This window comes from Ranitomeya imitator, chromosome 5 (assembly GCF_032444005.1).
Source record: "Ranitomeya imitator isolate aRanImi1 chromosome 5, aRanImi1.pri, whole genome shotgun sequence".
In the NCBI taxonomy this organism is placed as follows: Eukaryota; Metazoa; Chordata; class Amphibia; order Anura; family Dendrobatidae; genus Ranitomeya; species Ranitomeya imitator.
In genome coordinates this window covers 426,099,261-426,117,805 of record NC_091286.1, presented here as the reverse complement: position 1 = coordinate 426,117,805, position 18,545 = coordinate 426,099,261, and positions in this window count along the sequence as shown.

Below are 18,545 nucleotides of genomic sequence, written 5' to 3'. Positions count from 1 at the left end.
ACTGACTGATTGCCTCAGTGCATGGACAATGCGGTCTTTGACATGCTGGTGGAGGGCTGGGATGGCTTTTCTCGCAAAGAAGTGTAGACTGGGTAGGTCATAGCGTGGTACTGCGTAGGCCATCAGGGCTTTGAAAGCTTCGCTTTCAACCAACCGGTAGGGCATCATCTCTAACGAGATTAGTCTAGCAATTCTGAGCTACTGGCAGCGGCACCCTCTTCCCCCAATGGCTGCCAATCTGGGTCAACAACTGGGTCATCTATCACCTCCTCTTCAATGTCATGTGCACCTTCCTCTGTGTCACCGTGTAAGGTGCTATAGCGTTCGGGACCGGGCACCATAGTCTCATCAGGGTCAGATTCTGGCTCAGTACACTGCGAGGGCAATGTAGTGATCTGAGTCAATGGAACAGCATTATAATCTAGCTGTGGCTGTGCATCAGTGCACTCCATATCCAATTCATCTTGTAATGGGCAGTTAACAATTTCCCATTCTAACCCAGGCACGGTATGTGTAAAGAGCTCCATGGAGTAACCTGTAGTGTCGCCTGACGCATCCTTCACTATTGGTTTGGGTGAAGGACACAAGGAAATGTCTTGTTCCTGACTGAGAGCATCCACTGACGACTCGCTGCTTTTATATTTGGAACTTTCTGAAGAGGAGGCGAAAGAGCTAGAGGCTGAGTCAGCAAGGAAAGCCAAAACTTTATCCTGCTGCTCCGGCTTTAAAAGCCGTTTTCCTACTCCCAGATAAGGGAGCCTTCGAGGCCTTGTGTAGCCAGACGATGACGCTGGCTCAACACCTCCAGCCTTAGGTGCTATTGTGCTTTTGCCACCACCACCATCAGTACCAGCTCGCAACCACCGCCCACGGCCTATAACACTTGACTTCCTCATTTTTTGGAAAATCTAACCAAAATAACAACCATTATATGTTACTGTAAAACAAGGTAGAAGGTGTATATAAACGTGTAGAGTTTTTAAATCTCCCTTTTTTGGGGGGGGAGACTGAACAAAAAATCAGGCCCTGTGCAAAAAACAACACAATGTAAGTGGCAGAAAGTGTCTGGCTGATATACCACAAACTAACAGGACTGCAGTATATCCACCTTGTGATAATGTGAATCTCACTTTTTTTGGGTGGAGACTAAACCAAACCTCAGGCCCTGTGCATAAAACAACACAATGTAAGTGGCAGAAAGTGGCTGGAAGATATATGAAAAAATACAAGGACTGTAGTACAATTTAAAAATCCCTACAATGATCTCAGGACAAGTATGGCAGCAATAAAAAGGACTGCTGCACATAAAAGTGTGGACAAATAAACAAGAGAACTGTGCAGAAAGAAGCAACAGGATTTTTGCTTTTAAAAAAGCAGTTGGTGTGCACAGCATCGTGCAAACAGCAATGCAGCTATCAGGGAGCCTTATGAGGCAGCCTAATAAGCTACAGAGCTGATGCACAAAAATATAAACTCCACTGTCCCTGCAAAAAAATGGTGGTGTTGGACAGTGGAAATCGCTACAGCACAAGCAGTTTCGGGGCTTAATCTTCCCTCCCTAACTATATCCCTTCTTCTGATGAAGCTGCAGCAACCTCTCCCTATGCTACGATCGGCAGAAGTAAGATGGCGGTCGGCGTGCATGCCCCACAGCACCAGCACCAAATGTAAGGAGCAATGAAACTCACCTCCATCAAGCTCTTCAATGAGAGCATAATTGGGCTAGGCCCCTTACTTTGTAGTCTCCTGCTAATTAAAATCACCTGTGCCAAATGAACAGTGCTGGTCCAAGAAAGGGGAAAGAACATGCTATACGCCAAAAAAAAAGCCCATGAACCGCACAAAATTTGGACAAGGATAAAGATGAGAAGCCATGCAGACCAGGAAAGGTATGAGGGAACAATGCATACCAGGATAGCGATGAGGAGCCCGTTCATTCCAGGATGGGGATAAGGGGACATTGCATGCCAGGCTTATACTGGAGTCAATAAGTTTTCCCAGTTCTTTTAAAGGGAATCTGTCACCCCTTTTTGGCCTATAAGCTGCGGCCACCGCCATCGGGGGCTTATCTACAGCATTCTGCAATGCTGTAGATAAGCCCCCGATGTAACCTGAAAGATAAGAAAAACAAGTTAGATTATACTCACCCAGGGGCGGTCCCGATGCGCTCCGGTCCGATGGGCATCGCGGTCCGGGTCCAGCACTTCCCATCTTCATGTGATAACGTAATCTTCTTTGCTTCCTGTTGCGGCTCCTGTGCAGGTGTACTTTGTCTGCCCTGTTGAGGGCAGCATAAAGTACTGCAGAACGCAGGCGCCGCACCTCTCTGACCTTTCCCGGCACCTGCGCAATGCAGTACTTTGCTCTGCCCTCAACAGAATCACATGCTTGAAACAAAGTAGTTTACCCACAATTTTGGAAAGGTACCAACAATTTTGTGCTGCCCCTTTTGGGGGTTTTGTTTGAAATTATGTCCACTTTGCCTTTTTTTTCTCATGTTGTTCCAATACACTCAAAGGAAATAAACCATGTGTATAACAAAACATGTGCAATTGCACTAATTTTCTGGGAGAAATACTTCATTTTCTGGTACAATTTCAAGGGTGCCAATACTTTTGGCCATTACTGTATATACATTAATTTGTATATTTCAGTCTCTGCAAACCTTTTCTTTCTGCTTGCAAGTTAAATTTTGGTTTCTTGGTTGTAGCAGAACACATTTGTTGGCTGCAGTATCTATGAAAAGCTCGGTGTAAGTAAAATACCTTTCTTATGCGATCAGGAGGCTCTTAAATAAAGCAATGAGGTAAACGCACGGATTGAAATTCAGTTACTAGGAAGTGTGGACTTGGAAGTACGGATCGCTGTCTGATTTGCCACATCGGAGAGTTCAGTTAGCAAATCATGTCCCTTGTAGTAATGAAAGCTGTTGAGGTACTGTATTAAAAATCTGGTGTCTATGACCAGCCTCTTCTTTTTTAGAACCCTTGAAAGTATACGCTGTAAATGATGTCACCATGCAGCAGATAAATATATCTTGCAATTTGTGAACATGAGAAATGTTAAACGATGCTGACATTGCAACATCTACTGCATAATAAAAGTAGCTGTTTAGGCAATATCCACAAGCCATGCTAAACTTTGAAAACACCTGGGGCACAGTGGGGTACTGGTCAACCAGGGTGTTTCCAAGGGGCTGATGCTGTACTGCTAATGTAAGGATAGGATACACAAACTTTTTCCCCATAAACGTGCACTGCTTTAGTTTAATCTGTAATAATAAGTATATTCAGCATAATTCTGAATAAAAATTATACTGCTACAGCATAACCAAATAATATCACTATTCAGGTGCAATAGGAGACTAAGGCTACTTTCACATGTTTCAGGCAGAATCAGGCTAATGTTTCAAAAAACGGATCCATTGCAAATAGTGTAAAAACTGATGCAACTGATCCGTTTTTCTGAGGGAGAGACGTTTTCTCCGTCTTCCGGAAACGACTATTTGGACGGATCACAAGTCTACTGGATTACGTGCACCATTTTTTCTGGATATGATTTTTTTTCCTATTATTCCATGTAGGTTAGATTGTCATGAAAGCTTTTCCCATCTATGATGCATCTCTGCAGAGTTTGCTGCCCTTATTTCTCACCCTCACAGCACCTACGTCCGATGATGCCTACAGATTGCCCCTTCTGTTAGCCACAATACTCCAATGACAATTCCAATGTCCCAAATGTCAATTACAATTCTTCCCTGGCAGCAACACTGCTGCTATGACCAAATGACAGACATATGCCCCAATGATTAAAATGTCCCTAGAACAAACTCCATGCAACCATGACTAGCACAATACCCTCATGATAGCCACAATGCCATTGATAATTTCTATAACAGCTACAATTACCAGGTACCGGACAGTCTCTATATTTGGTAATAACCACAATGACCTTCATGCCAGCTGTAATGCCAGCTATTCCCGTTGTGCCATTCATATTGATGCTTGGCCAACGCAAACCTCCATTGTTATCTGTAAGGATGCAGATATAATGGGAAATTATGCACCACTTTCTGCAAGCAAGTATCTATAAAAAGCAAATACTCCTGCAATTCTCTTGAAAAGAATAGCCTTTCCAGATCACAATACCAAAGAATCTCCCGGATAGTCAGTGATAAGTCTATTCTTCCCAGCAGACTCAAAGAAATGTCCAGTAAACTCAAGGAGAGGAATTATCCATCATATCTCCTCAAATCAAAGGAACACAGCTCACTTGCTCCAATACCTCTTGGTCCCCCTTCTAACCATCCATAATGAATCCCCTTTGTCCACACATATCATCCCTTAATGCCAAAAAATGGTGATGGTAGGGGGACCCAATTGAGACTTTTGCTATTGGAACCCATAATTTCAATGTACTACAATGATTGAGATTGAATAGAATGCAAAGAAATGACTCAGAGAAGGAAGGCAGAATGATTAGCATTACGATTTGGATTACTTCATGATGACATTTGCATCAATCTAGTGCAGAAAATAGTATAGTTTTGCAAAGGAATGGTAACTTTATTCTTATTCTTGGAACACTATATAAATACCCATATTGCCAACACCAAACCATTGTGTTTTCCTCTACGGGTTAGATATATTTGTAAAAATTGGTTATTTTTCCCAAATAAATATAACCTACCATACAGCATTATACAAATCTTTTTGAACCTACAGAAAATGGAACAAACATATGGTGTAATTTTTCAGCCATGGTAAAGTACCTATGCATTAGAATAGTAAAAAAGTAAAGACGATCCTTAATTCCAAACAAGCCGTAGCTTCCTTTGTACTGTGGTATTCTTTGATAACTGAACCATGAGAGTGTCCACTTGTAATAGTCCTTGAGGACAACTCAAACAGTGTATGATGGCTATCTCACAACATTTTAAAACAAACAGGAGTTCCTCTTTCAGCAGAAGTCAGAAAAGCAGCAGCTCAGATAGGATGTTTGTTGAGTGATTGGTTGCATATTCAGAGGTGCTAAACATCTTCAAGTTACGATTAACCATCACTGAAGGCGTCTCCGTCAGGATCCTAAATAAGGTAATAAATATATAGCTCTTGTTCGTTATGTGGGAAGAATGTAAATCTTGTTGCATCCAGTTACTTGAAAACAAAATTCAGAGGGTGGAGATTTGCACTGTTAGGCCGGGGTCACACTTGCGTGTGCAGTGCAAGAACCTTGCATGAGTCTCTCGCATCAATACCCAGCACTGCCGCCGGCACTCGGGACCGGAGCGTGCGGTTGCATAGAAATACATGCAGCTGAATACTCCGGTCCCGAGTGCCGGCGGCAGTTTCGGGTGTTGATGCGAGAGACTCATGCCTGTTTCACGCATTGCACATGCAAATGTGACCCCGGCCTTAAACTTCTGATTTGGTATACAGTCATTTACTTAGATACTTTGTGTTTATTAATTGCAATGACTCCAAAAAGAAAAAAAATTACTCAGATCACAAAAGACATGTTTTAAAAAATGCCTAAAAAGGTACACAAATATGCAAACAAGGATGTGTTTATAAGCCACCTCTTACTACCCACTTCCCTACGAACATGAGAGAAGTTGCATTGCTCAAACAATATACCAAAATTAGAGGTAAGCTGATTAATCTTCTGCAAATCGCCGTCAAATTGAATTTTCTTAAATGGAACCTGTCACCTGAATTTGGCGGGACAGGTGTTCGGTCATATGGGCGGAGTTTTCGGGTGTTTGATTCACCCTTTCCTTACCCGCTGGCTGCATGCTGGCCGCAATATTGGATTGAAGTTCATTCTATGTCCTCCATAGTACACGCCTTTTCGGAAAAAAATGACATTTGCTCCCACGTAATTAAACCAGCAGAGGGAAAGCCGATGGCTGGGGCAGATGTTTATAGCCTTGGAAGAGGGTAATACCCATGGAGCTTCCCATGCTATTAATATCTGCTCATAGCTGTATACTTAGCCTTTACTGGTTATTAAAATGGAGGACCCTCTAAAAAATTCCATAGGGCCCCCCTATAATTAATAACCAGAAAAGGCTAGGCAGACAGCAGCTGGCTGATTTTAATAGCCTAGGAAGGGGCCATGAATACTACCCCCCTAGGCCAAAAACATCAGCTCTCAGCCACCCAGAAAATTTGCATCTATAAGATGCACCAATTCTGCACTTAGCCTCATTATTCCCACTTGCCCTGCTGTGTTGGCAAGTGGGAGGATAGTTGGGGGGTTGATGTCACACTTGTATTGTCTGGTGACATCAAGCCCAGAGGTTAGTAATGGAGAGGTGTCTATTAGACACCCCATTACTAACAACCTAGTGATATTGTATAATAAAAACACACACCCAGAATAAAGTACTTTTATTGAAAGAATGACACAGACTCCTTTAATCAATTTTAATTAAACCATAAATCGTCTTCTCCAATTCCAGTGAAGCCATTGTCCTCTGTAAGAGAATTAAAATAATAAACAACCATAGTCTTCACCTGTGTGCTGAGAAGATGAAAATCCATTTGTTCCGCGATGGGTCTAGCTCTGCTATACCACTCTGCTACAGATTAAACAACAACCACAAAACGAATGTCATCACCCAATGTATTATTTTAATCAGTATAACCTGGCATTGTCTGTAATTTATTGAGCACAATCCTGCTGACAGGTTAGCTTTAAGAACAGCATTTTTTTTTCAATCTTTACTCACTGCAAAGAGGATAGACTAATATCTCTCTGTCCTAGTGTTGCTCCTGAAACCAGAGTTTGTGGGTCATCAAAATAGTGATTCTTGGATTATGAGACAGCCAAATCATATATATTTTTTTTGTTTAAAGAAAAATCTCTATATTCAAGAATGTAAATGCAAATGTCAATGTCAGTGTTTTTTTGTTTTGTTTTTTTTATATTTTTTCTGCATGCTTCTTTGTTTTAATAGTCTGGTAATACAACCGTACACACCACTAAAATACAGAAGCCTATTGCAGGTGAATGCTTTTGGGATGTAAACCTACCTAGCTTTTTTTTCCTTATTGAGAAAGGTCTGGGGATGTTAATATTATTAATAATAATAATACATAATATTTAAAACAGGTTGTTTAAAACAGATTTGTTTAAAAAGGACACGTTTACTTTTTTTATACTTGTTTTAATAGTCCAATTTAGCATCTGTACACACCTGTAAGGCTCACATGGGCTGGGGTGTTGTGTCCACCCATAGGGGTGGAGCCGCATATTCATCACTGTAATCGGCGGCCCCACGTGACCGCTCATACAGGAGAAGGTGCGGCAAGGACAGGACGCTGCGAGGGAGCCGGGTGAGTATTTTATTAACAGCGGGGGAAAGGGCACACAGGGGGTGGGAGGGGGGTGGGGACAGGGATCTTTACTTTAAACACGAAGAAAAAAAAAAAAAGGATTTTTCATATCTTCTAGCCAGCGAACGCTGCTGGAAAGAAGATATGAATGGCGGCTTCAGCACCAGATGCAGGGGACAGCGCTTACTTGTAGCGCTGTCTCCTGCACGGTCCGTGTGGTACCCAGTTGGCACACGGGCGGCACACGGCTGCCGCACGTGTGCCACACTGATGTTCACGGTAAGCACACGGACACACGGACACAGATAATTCCGGTACCGATTTTTCCGGTACCGGAATTATCTGGATGTGTGAGATTGGCCTAAAATAGATTGTGAGCCCCTCTTGGGTCTGGCTGATGTGACGGATGACCATATCTGCACAGCATGAAGGATACGAAGCAATATCTGTATGAGAAACAATAATAAATGAATATAATGAAATGGGAGCAGGAACTGGTCTAATATATCCTAAGTTCACAGTAAGTAGTATATGTGTTTTCTATATAAATACTGGAAAGTATAGTGATATAAAGACAGTGGGTTAATATACAAAAAGGATAATCTGTGTGTTTCTGAGTAAAACTAAGATAAATATGTATTTTTATATGATCCAATGTTTCTGTTTAAATGTTTTCACTCCGTTCTTGGTCTCCAGGCTATGTGTAATTAAAGAAATCCTTGCGTGCTTATTAAAATTCCTCAGAGCTCTACCTTTATAAAAAATGACTGTTTTATGCCACTCCCGGAGCTGTACTAATGTTTACTGTACTTACAGAAACTTCTGTGAGTGGAGATTCATTTTCTTTTATTCTTCTGTGAATTAAAGGACTGGACATTTTCTGTTTTGTGAAAACATCGCCAAGCCCATTGGTTTTGGCAGCGAGCAGACAAAACTGTTTTTTTTTATTAAGGTATATATTATTTTTTCCATATAGTGCAAAGAAGAGAATAAATATCATAATAGATTAAGATTTTAGAATGCAATTTTAATTCTGTAATTCTAAGGGGTATATTTCAGTTGCCTAGACATCAAAAATAGGTTTTGTAAGTGAACTTATAAATATAGCTTTTGTTCTATTGAAAACCTTTACATTTATCTGTGTGTAGAGAAAAGTAGATAAATCTAATATATAAAGCTGAATGTGTGTGTGTATGTATGTATGTATGTATGTATGTGTGTATGTCCGGGATTGGCATCTGCACCGTCGCAGCTACAGCCACAAAATTTTGCACAGTCACACGTCTGAACCCCGAGAGCGTCATAGGCTATGTTGTGAGGCGAAATTTTAACCCCGCGCGTTCCAATTCACCAAACAATTTTGCCCCTATCTACATAATGGGGAAAAAGTGAAAGGAAAAGTGTTGGAGGCAAATTGACAGCTGCCAGATGTGAACAAGGGGGACTTAAAGAGTGAGAGCGATGGTGCCAAAGAGTATATACCGTACAGTTGCTAAGGTGGGGCTCCAACATGGGATACTCACCACACACGGGGATATGAATACACACAAAATGCGCCACAAACTACCATGTGCTTGAACACATATACCACCCTCAGCACACATTTCACCACACATACACGAACCTCGCCACATAAAAGTCAAAACACAAAAGATGCCGCACAAAACTCGCCACGCGCAAAACTCGCCACATGCAAAACTAGGCTCACACAAAACTCGCCACACGTGCAAAACTCACCTCATGGAAAACTCGCCACACGCAAAATTTGCACACGCGGAAAAATTGCCACATGCACAAAAGTTGCAACACATGCAAAAGTTGCCTCACACAAAACTTGCACATACTCAAAACGAACCACACATAAAACTCGCCACACGCAAAACTCGCCATGGGCAAAACTTACTGCACACAACCTGCTACACTAACCTGTCACATGCAACTCGACACACAAAAAGTTGCTACACGCATGTCGCTCGTTTTTTGCGGGACAAGATTACGTTTTCATCGGTATCATGGTTATTTATATCTGTCTTTTTGATCGCGTGTTATTTCACTTTTTGTTCAGCGGGATGATAATAAAGCGTTGTTTTTTGCCTCGTTTTTTTTTTCTCTTACGGTGTTTACTGAAGGGGTTAACTAGTGGGCCAGTTTTATAGGTGGGGTCGTTACGGACGCGGCAATACTAAATATGTGTACTTGTATTGTTTTTTTTATTATTTAGATAAAGAAATGTATTTATGGGAATAATATTTTTTTTTCATTAATTAGGAATATTTTTTTTAATTTTTTTAACACATTTGGAAATTTTTTTTTTTTACTTTTTTACTTTGTCCCAGGGGGGGACATCACAGATCGATGATCTGACAGTTTGCACAGCACTCTGTCAGATCACCGATCTGACATGCAGCACTGCAGGCTTCACAGTGCCTGCTCTGAGCAGGCTCTGTGAGGCCACCTCCCTCCCTGCAGGACCCGGATGCCGCGGCCATCTTGGTTCCGGGGACTGCAGCGAGGAAGGAGGTAGGAGACCCTCGCAGCAACGCGATCACATCGCGTTGCTGCGGGGGGCTCAGGGAAGCCCGCAGGGAGCCCCCTCCCTGCACGATGCTTCCCTATACCGCCGGCACATCACAATCATGTTTGATCGCGGTGTGCCGGGGGTTAATGTGTCGGGGGCGGTCCGTGACCGCTCCTGGCACATAGTGCCGGATGTCAGCTGCGATAGGCAGCTGACACCTGGCCGCGATCGGCGGCGCTCCCCCCGTGAGCGCTGCCGATCGCATATGACGTACTATCCCGTCGAGGGTCAGATAGGCCCAGGGCACCTCGACGGGATAGTACGTCTAAGGTCAGAAAGGGGTTAATGAGTCTTGCAATATGACTTAGGATAAGAGCCAAATCAATATCTCAATTCGCAGACACAGTGTTTCGGGATGTTAGCCCTCGTTAGTGCGATGCATGAGAACTGATTAGGCTAGGTGAGAGGCTCTGGACTGAGGTCTAAGGGGTAAGGTTTCTAAATGTGGAGGGTGACATACCAGCTCTGGCTTGTCAAATGTAATATGCAAATTGCCTCTTCAGAGAAATAGAGGATGTGAAGAGGCAATTTGCATATTAAATTTCCCAGAGGAGCATTGCACGGCGAATAAGCCTCCTTGCCTTGACAAGCCAGAGCTGGTATGTCACTCTCCACAAGGAGAAACCTTACCCCTTAGACAACATGAATTCGAACATTTAGCAAGTTTGATTAGTAAGAATCGCAAAAGATATAGCGATAGAGACGTGGCACCAATTTACACTGTGCTGAAGACTCAGTGATCATGCTTTCCCCATAATTCCCAGCAGTAATCAGTTCAAATTGTTTGTTACAGGCAATTAAGAGGGGGACAATAATAGCCAGTATAAAAGATAGGGGATTGACAAGAAAAATCATTTTATCATTGTACTGCGTAGTAATAGGAGCTCAGCACCCACAGCACAGGAATAAAAAAATGCCTGATGCTTTTTTGGTGTGCTTCTTCATTGCTGACATAGGAGAATGAAAATGGGAGCAATAGTCTCACTCTGTGAATACTAGTCCAAAGATTCAAGCGGTACAGTGCCTTGAAAAAGTGTTCATACCCCGTGAACGTTTCCACCTTTTTTTCACATTATACCCACAAACTTAAATGTATTTTATTGAAATTTTATGCGATATGGTAACTCAAAGTAGGTAGTATTTGTGAAGTGTAAAGAAAATTTATACATGGATACATGGTTTTCTAAATATGTTAAAAATATAAACCTGAAAATTGTGATGTGCATTTGTATTCAGTCCCCTGTTGTTTGACACCATAAATAAAATGCTGAGTGACTACTTGCCTCCAGCACTCACATCATTAGTCAATTTAGTCCACCTGTGTGTAAATTATTCCCAGTATAATTAAAGGTTTTCTGTGAAGGCCTCAGATTTGTTTGAGAACATTGGAGCTTAAACCACATAATGAAAGCTAAGGAAGACACCAGACAGTTCATGGATAGTGGCCAGGGATGCTACATTTTCATGACTGCACACTGGATGAACATTGTGGAAGCTGGGACCCAGTCGGACTCTGAGACAGAACACGTGCTACCATGTTGTGAATTCTGTTGTCGAACTCCCTCCTGTGGTCGTGAATGGTACTTCGGCGAGTTCTGTCTATGGGCTCCCTCTGGTGGCTGTGAGTGAAGCTGCTGCTTCTGAGGTTCCTTACACAGGTGACGGGGTTTATCCTTTGGTTGACTGCTCTATTTAACTCCTCTCAGATCGTTACTCCATGCCAGCTGTCAATGTTTTTGCATTGGTTCAGTTCGCTCCTGGATCTCTCTGGTGACCTGCCTTCTCCTGCAGAAGCTAAGTTCCTGATAGTCATTATTTGTTTATTGTTTTCTTGTCCAGCTGGTTTTCATGATTTTGTTTTGCTAGCTGGAAGCTCTGGGATGCAGAGTGGCCCCTCCGCACCGTGAGTCGGTGCGGAGGTCTTTTTTGCACACTCTGCGTGGTCTTTTGTAGGTTTTTGTGCTGATCGCAAAGTTACCTTTCCTATCCTCTGTCTATTTAGTAAGTCTGGCCTCCCTTTGCTGAAACCTGTTTCATTTCTGTGTTTGTGACTTTCATCTTTACTCACAGTCAATATATGTGGGGGGCTTCCTTTACCTTTGGGGAATTTCTCTGAGGCAAGGTAGGCTTTATTTTCTATCTCTAGGGCTAGATAGTTCTTAGGCTGTGACGAGGCGCCTAGGTCTGGTCAGGAGCGCTCCACGGCTATTTTAGTGTGTGTGATAGGATTAGGGCTTGCGGTCAGCAGAGCTCCCACATCCCAGAGCTCGTCCTGTATGAGGTTTAACTATCAGGTCATTCCGGGTGCTCCTAACCACCAGGTCATAACACTACCGACACCAAGGATTGCTTGTCCTGGTTCAATCAAGGTTGCCCCACCTTCTACAGCAGTTCCTGCACCTCCTCCTCTTCACTTTCGACCTCACAAATGTCAACATCAATCGTAAGCTGGAAGCACTGCAGAACTGCCTCAGCCAAGCGGCAACAAGCTCTACTGAAGCTAATCTGATTAGGTAACAAACCACACACCGATGCAGAGCTTTTGAAAGGTCTAACAGACCAGACTGATCTGTGGCTCTTGCTTCTGAACCTACAACCAGGCATGGTCGTGTGTGACAATGGCCATAACCTGGTGGTGGCTCTCAAGCTTGGCAACCTCATACACGTACCATGCCTGGCCCACATGCTCAACTTACTGGTTCAGCATTTTCTCAAAACCTACCAAGATCAGCCTGATCTACCTGTAAGAGTACTCCACTTGTGTTCTCATTTCCTCAAGTCAACTATAGCTGCCTCCGCTCTGGCAGTTCTTCAACAGTTTGCAACTTTCAGCTCATTGACTGGTGTGCGATGTAACCATGCGTTGGAACTTAACGTTACATATGTTGGCAAAGCTTTGTGAACAGCAGAGGGCAGTAGCTGAATACCATCTACACTATGCATGTAGGTATTCCTGTCAGCCTCAGCACATAAAAGCTGGTGAGTGGGCATGGATGTATAACATCTGTTTGGCTCTCCAAAAGTTTGAGAACTAGACCAAGATGATGAGCAGTGATGACGCCATAGTTGGAGTCACCTTGCAGCTTCTCTGTCTACTGAAATGTTTGCTGCTCACAATTAAAGAAGAGGCTTTGCAGGCGGAGCAAGTTGAGATGCACAACAAACTATACTGGGTGATGCTACACAGGCCAGCCTCATCTCATCAACGTGGATTCGCTGATAATGAGAAGATGGAACAGGAGCTAGTTGCCTGCGCTACAGATGTTAGTACCCACACCACCTTCATCCCGTCTGTTCAGCATTCGCCTGTCAACTAAAAATGCTGACAGGCTGACCCTTATCAAAATGATCAAGGACTTCATTGGGCCAGACTTCTGCACACCACCGGATGACTGCAGCCGAACATAAACTCAAGTTTAGTGGTTTTATTTTTGTTTTGTTTTTTATTCTATTCCTATGCATGGGCATTATTAGTCTAGGATGCCTACCCCTTAATAATGGCAAGAAAATGTTTTCTGGGGCCCTTCTCTACATTTCTTCCAAGGGGTATTGGAGTGCCTCATTCTAATTTTTGGCATACCTTGTACTAAGTGCATAAGCTTTACCAGTGTAGGGAAAAATGGGAAAAAAATATTTTTCTCTGAATCCACCTTCTAGTTTGAGAGGAAAAATGTAAACCAAAAGAGCCAATGGGTTCTATTAGTATAAGATCCAGTGTCTTGTTGTGGGCTGTCTGGTGGTCCTCACATAGGGAGTTCTCACACTGCATACAGGATTTCACAGCCAGGACAGGAGAGTTTGCACAGTAAGTATAGAATCTATTATATTCCACAGAAGAGTTGATGAAATAACCATCCTTAATGCTGCTACATTAAACTAATTGCTTTTTTCGGGGCTATTTCAAATAGATTCTATTCTGTTATAACATTATTGCTCTTATCTGCACTTCATCTATGGGGAGATGTGGCAGTAGGGATAGTGTATGACAGGCATCTAGTCAGGGATTATTGTCTTATAAATCTAAGCCTCGCTGTTGCTTTTTTCCACAGACTTATTGATTGATCAATTCATATTTTTTATAACCTGTTCTCAGAAATTCATCAAAGCTGCCAGTGTTACTTGCATTCCTCTAGACTTTGTTGCTGCCACATACAAGAAAAAAATTTTCAGGACCAGTTTAAATCTCTTCTATATTCTACAATAATGCCGCTCATATCTGCAATTCGTATAGGGTGACTTGTGGCAGTAGGTATAGCATATGACAAACTTCTAGTCAGGGATTAGTGCCTTATTAATTCTAAACCTTCCTGGTCTACTTTGTTCCACAGACTCATTGACCAATTCATGTTTTTTATGGTGTTCTGTACTCAGAAATTCATCAAAGCAGAATTAACTGATTTAATATGTCCATTCATAGTTTTTCTGTTGCATCTGTATGTAACAAATAGTGGTGGGACACTTTATGCTACTGAAGTTGGAATTCCCACTTCTAAACTCTCGAGTGTTTTGTTTCCATCTATTTCTAGGTGCTTCATTAAATATGTTTGGAGACATTGCCATGCTAGAACGCTTATCACCTAGGATGCAAACCCAGTTTTCAGATTCCGGGCACTATAGTGTTATCCAAAATCCTTTGGGAATCTTGACATTTCAAGATGCCTTGCACACAGTCAAGGCACACAGGGCTAGAGGCAGGAAAACAATCCCTACATATCTTTGAACCTCCACCTTATTAGACTGTAACTACTGTGTTTCTATTTTTAGGCCTCATTCCATTTACAGTAAAAAAGTAGAATGATGTGTTTTACCAAAAAACTCTATCTTTTTCTCATCTGTCCCTGCCTACAAGACGCCTGTTGTCCCTCTAAATTAGTGGGGCCTTCCTGCTGCCCCTCTATGAATTGGGAGAGGCACCCTCTGGCCCTCCAAGTTTCAAACTTTACAGTATTAATACAAAAAGAAAATGTGCCCACCTCAGATTGATAAATTATATTGCAGTAGCAATATACTGCTATGCAAAGTATAGCCGTCTGCTGGCTCTCCAAAAATGCTGAGTGAGGGTCGACTGCTGGCCCTGTAAAATTAGAGTGAGGGTCATCGATTGCACTCTACAAATTAGTGATGGCCACTAGTGATGAGCGAGTGTACTCGTTGCACGGGTTTTCCCGAGCACGCTCGGGTGACCTCTGAGTATTTATGACTACTCAAAGATTTAGTTTTCAACCCGGCAGCTGAATGTTTTACAGCTACTAGCCCGGCTGAGTAAATGTGGGGGTTGCCTGGTTGCTAGGGAATCAAGCAGGCTAGTAGCTGTAAATCATTCAGCTGCTGCGATGAAAACAAAATCTCCGAGCAGTCATAAATACTTGGAGGTCACCCGAGCGTGCGCGGGAAAACCCGAGCAACGAGTACACTCGTTCATCACTAATGGCCACCTAATGACTCAAAAAAAAAAAAGGAACTTTCAGAGTCCCTCCTTCATAAAGTAAACAGGATGTGTCTGATCATGTCTCACACACCACATGGACACATAAGGTTTACAATACTAAAATTACATTTACTGTAGAGTGTTTTTTTTCTCCACTGAAAGCAATGCAAATGCGCAAAAATGCAGCAAAAATACCAAATGTGAACATAGCTCAAGGTGTGGAGGAACATTTTTTGTTTCTCTCATATGTTTTGCCTTATATACAAGTAATTATCCTCGAATGAATGTTTCTTAATTTTTTTCCAGTCAAATCCATTTTAACTGTCGTTTTAAATGTTTTATTGTCAGTCCATGAAAGTGAGGTAATACGCTGACAACATTGTTCCCAGCAGCAACCTGTGAGTCATAGACTCTTCCAGGGGTCTTCCCCATGCTATTCCCATGCCATTTCAGCACTATTTCCATAATTTTCATCAATTTTTAGAACCCCTACTGACCTCCGGGGTGGGGGGGAGATGGGTTGACTTCCATTATACTTGTTACGTCGAGCACTAGAGCATTACGATTTGCTTGAGTTGAGAAACGAGTACCTGAGCATTTTATTGCTCGCTCATCACTCATCACTACAGCCATGTAAAATCCCATTTGCAATTTATATAAAGTCCCATTAGCAATTTGTATAATGAGATGTACAGATAGCATGTAGGAGCAGGTCTCTGGCCAGATGTGATCAAAGTAGAACTTTTGGGGCTAATTTCAAAACCCTCTATGTGGCTATGATTGGGGCATAGGTTCACCTTCCAGCAGGATAAAAACCCAAAGGGTCACTTCCGTCTTTCTGTCCTGTGTGTCTGTCTGTCACGGATATTCATTGGTCGCGGCCTCTGTCTGTCATGGAAATCCAAGTTGCTGATTGGTTGTGGTTGTTTTGCCGTGACCAATCAGCAACGGGCACAGTCCGGAAGAAAATGGCCACTCCTTACTCCCAACAGTCAGTGCCCAGCGCCCGCATACTCCCCTCCGGTCACCGCTCACACAGGGTTAATGCAGGCGGACCGCGTTATGCCGCTGGTAACGCACTCCGTTACCGCCACTATTAACCCTGTGTGTCCCCACAGCCTATGCGGCATCAATAGTAAAAAAATGTAATGTTACAAATAATAATAAAAAAACAAAAAACCTGCTATACTCACTCTCAGTTGTCCGCCGAGCCGCTCGCGCCTGCCGCAATCTTCCGTTCCCAGCGATGCATTGTGAAATTACCCAGAAGACTTAGTGATCTTGCGAGACCGCTAAGTCATCTGGGTAATTTCGCAATGCATCCTGGGAACGGAAGATGGCAGCAGCCACGCACCTATCACCGGAGCTTCTGTGGATCCTAGGGGGTGAGTATATAACTAGTTTTTATTTTAATTATTTTTTTAACAGGGATATGGTGCCCACACTGCTGTATACTACGTGGGCTGTGTTAGATACCGCGTGGGTGCTATATACTACATGGGCAATGTGATATACTCCGGGGGCTGTGCTAGATATTACATGGCCACTTTTATATACTGTGTGGGCAGTGTTATATACTACGTGACTGGGCAATATACTAGGTGGCTCTGTGCTGTATACTACGTGGCTCTGCTGTATACTACGTGGCTCTGTGCTGTATACTACGTCGCTGGGCAATATACTACGTGGCTCTGTGCTGTATACTACGTCGCTGGACAATATACTACGTGACTGGGCAATATACTACGTGACTGGGCAGTATACTATGTAGCTGGGCAATATACTACGTGGCTGGGCAATATACTACGTGGCTCTGTGCTGTATACTACGTCGCTGGGCAATATACTACGTGACTGGGCAATATACTATGTGACTGGGCAATATACTACATGACTGGGCAATATACTACGTGACTGGGCAATATACTATGTAGCTGGGCAATGTACTACGTGGCTGGGCAATATACTACATGGCTGGGCAATATACTACGTGACTGGGCAATATACTACGTGGCTGGGCAATATACTACGTGACTGGGTGATATACTATGTGACTGGGCAATATAGTACGTGACTGGGCAATATACTACATGGCTGGGCAATATACCACGTGACTGGGTGATACACTACGTGACTGGGCAATATAGTACGTGACTGGGCAATATAGTACGTGGCTGGGCAATATACTACATGGCTGGGCAATATACTACGTGGACATGCATATTCTAGAATACCCGGTGCATTAGAATCGGGCCACCATCTAGTATCACATAAAATCCTAGTTCAAGGAATATGAATACTTATTCAAGGCACTTTATATATGGTATTTGTAAAGTCACTTAGTGTGCCTGTAAATTGATTGATTTTAACAATGACTTGCTCACACAAGCGTATAAATCTGACGACTGCAATCCAATTAAAAGTCGCATTGCACTGACTGGCTGAGCTTCCCAGGAGTATCACGATGGCAGCCTTCAGCAGGATCTCATGGTAACAAATTTTGGATTACTATAGCATCGCTGGGGGACCAAAGGGAGCCAATGGATGTTTGTACCAGAGAGCATTAGATTTAAATGCCACTTTCAGGGATTAACAGTGGCAATTGACTTCTTCACAGCCTTGGATGTTTAGTATGTTCAAGGTTTTGTTCCTGCATTTGATGCATCTTTGCCTGCACATAACAGCTGATCTGATCAGCTGTCATGTGCCTCTAACAAGTTATATGCCGCTTTTAGTGATGAGTGAGTGTACTCATTGCTCAGGCTTTCGAAAGCACGCTTGGGTGGTCTCCGAGTATTTGTAACTGCTCAGAGATTTAGTTTTCCTTTCCACAGCTGAATGATTTACAGCTTCTTGCCTGCTTGATTATGGATCGCCCCCAGACACAGGGCCACGGGTTCTCGGTACCGGGCCTCCCTGGTTCGGTTCTGAGGCTGTCACGGTGGCTAGACCCGGTCCGCGACCCTGCTAAGGGGCGTCCAATGAAGGTGGTGGTACAGTCTGTCAGGGGTTCGTGACGCCACCTGTGGTGTTCGATCAGGGTGACCGATGCTGCTGTGGGGTCCGCTGGGGGATGGAATGGCAGCTGGATGGTATAACTTCCCACAGGTGAAGTATGTCCCCAGGGCTTCCCAGTAAGGTTGATGGTGATTGTGTGAGGTGCAGGCAATAACGAGGACACAGGGTTGTAGTCTCTTTAC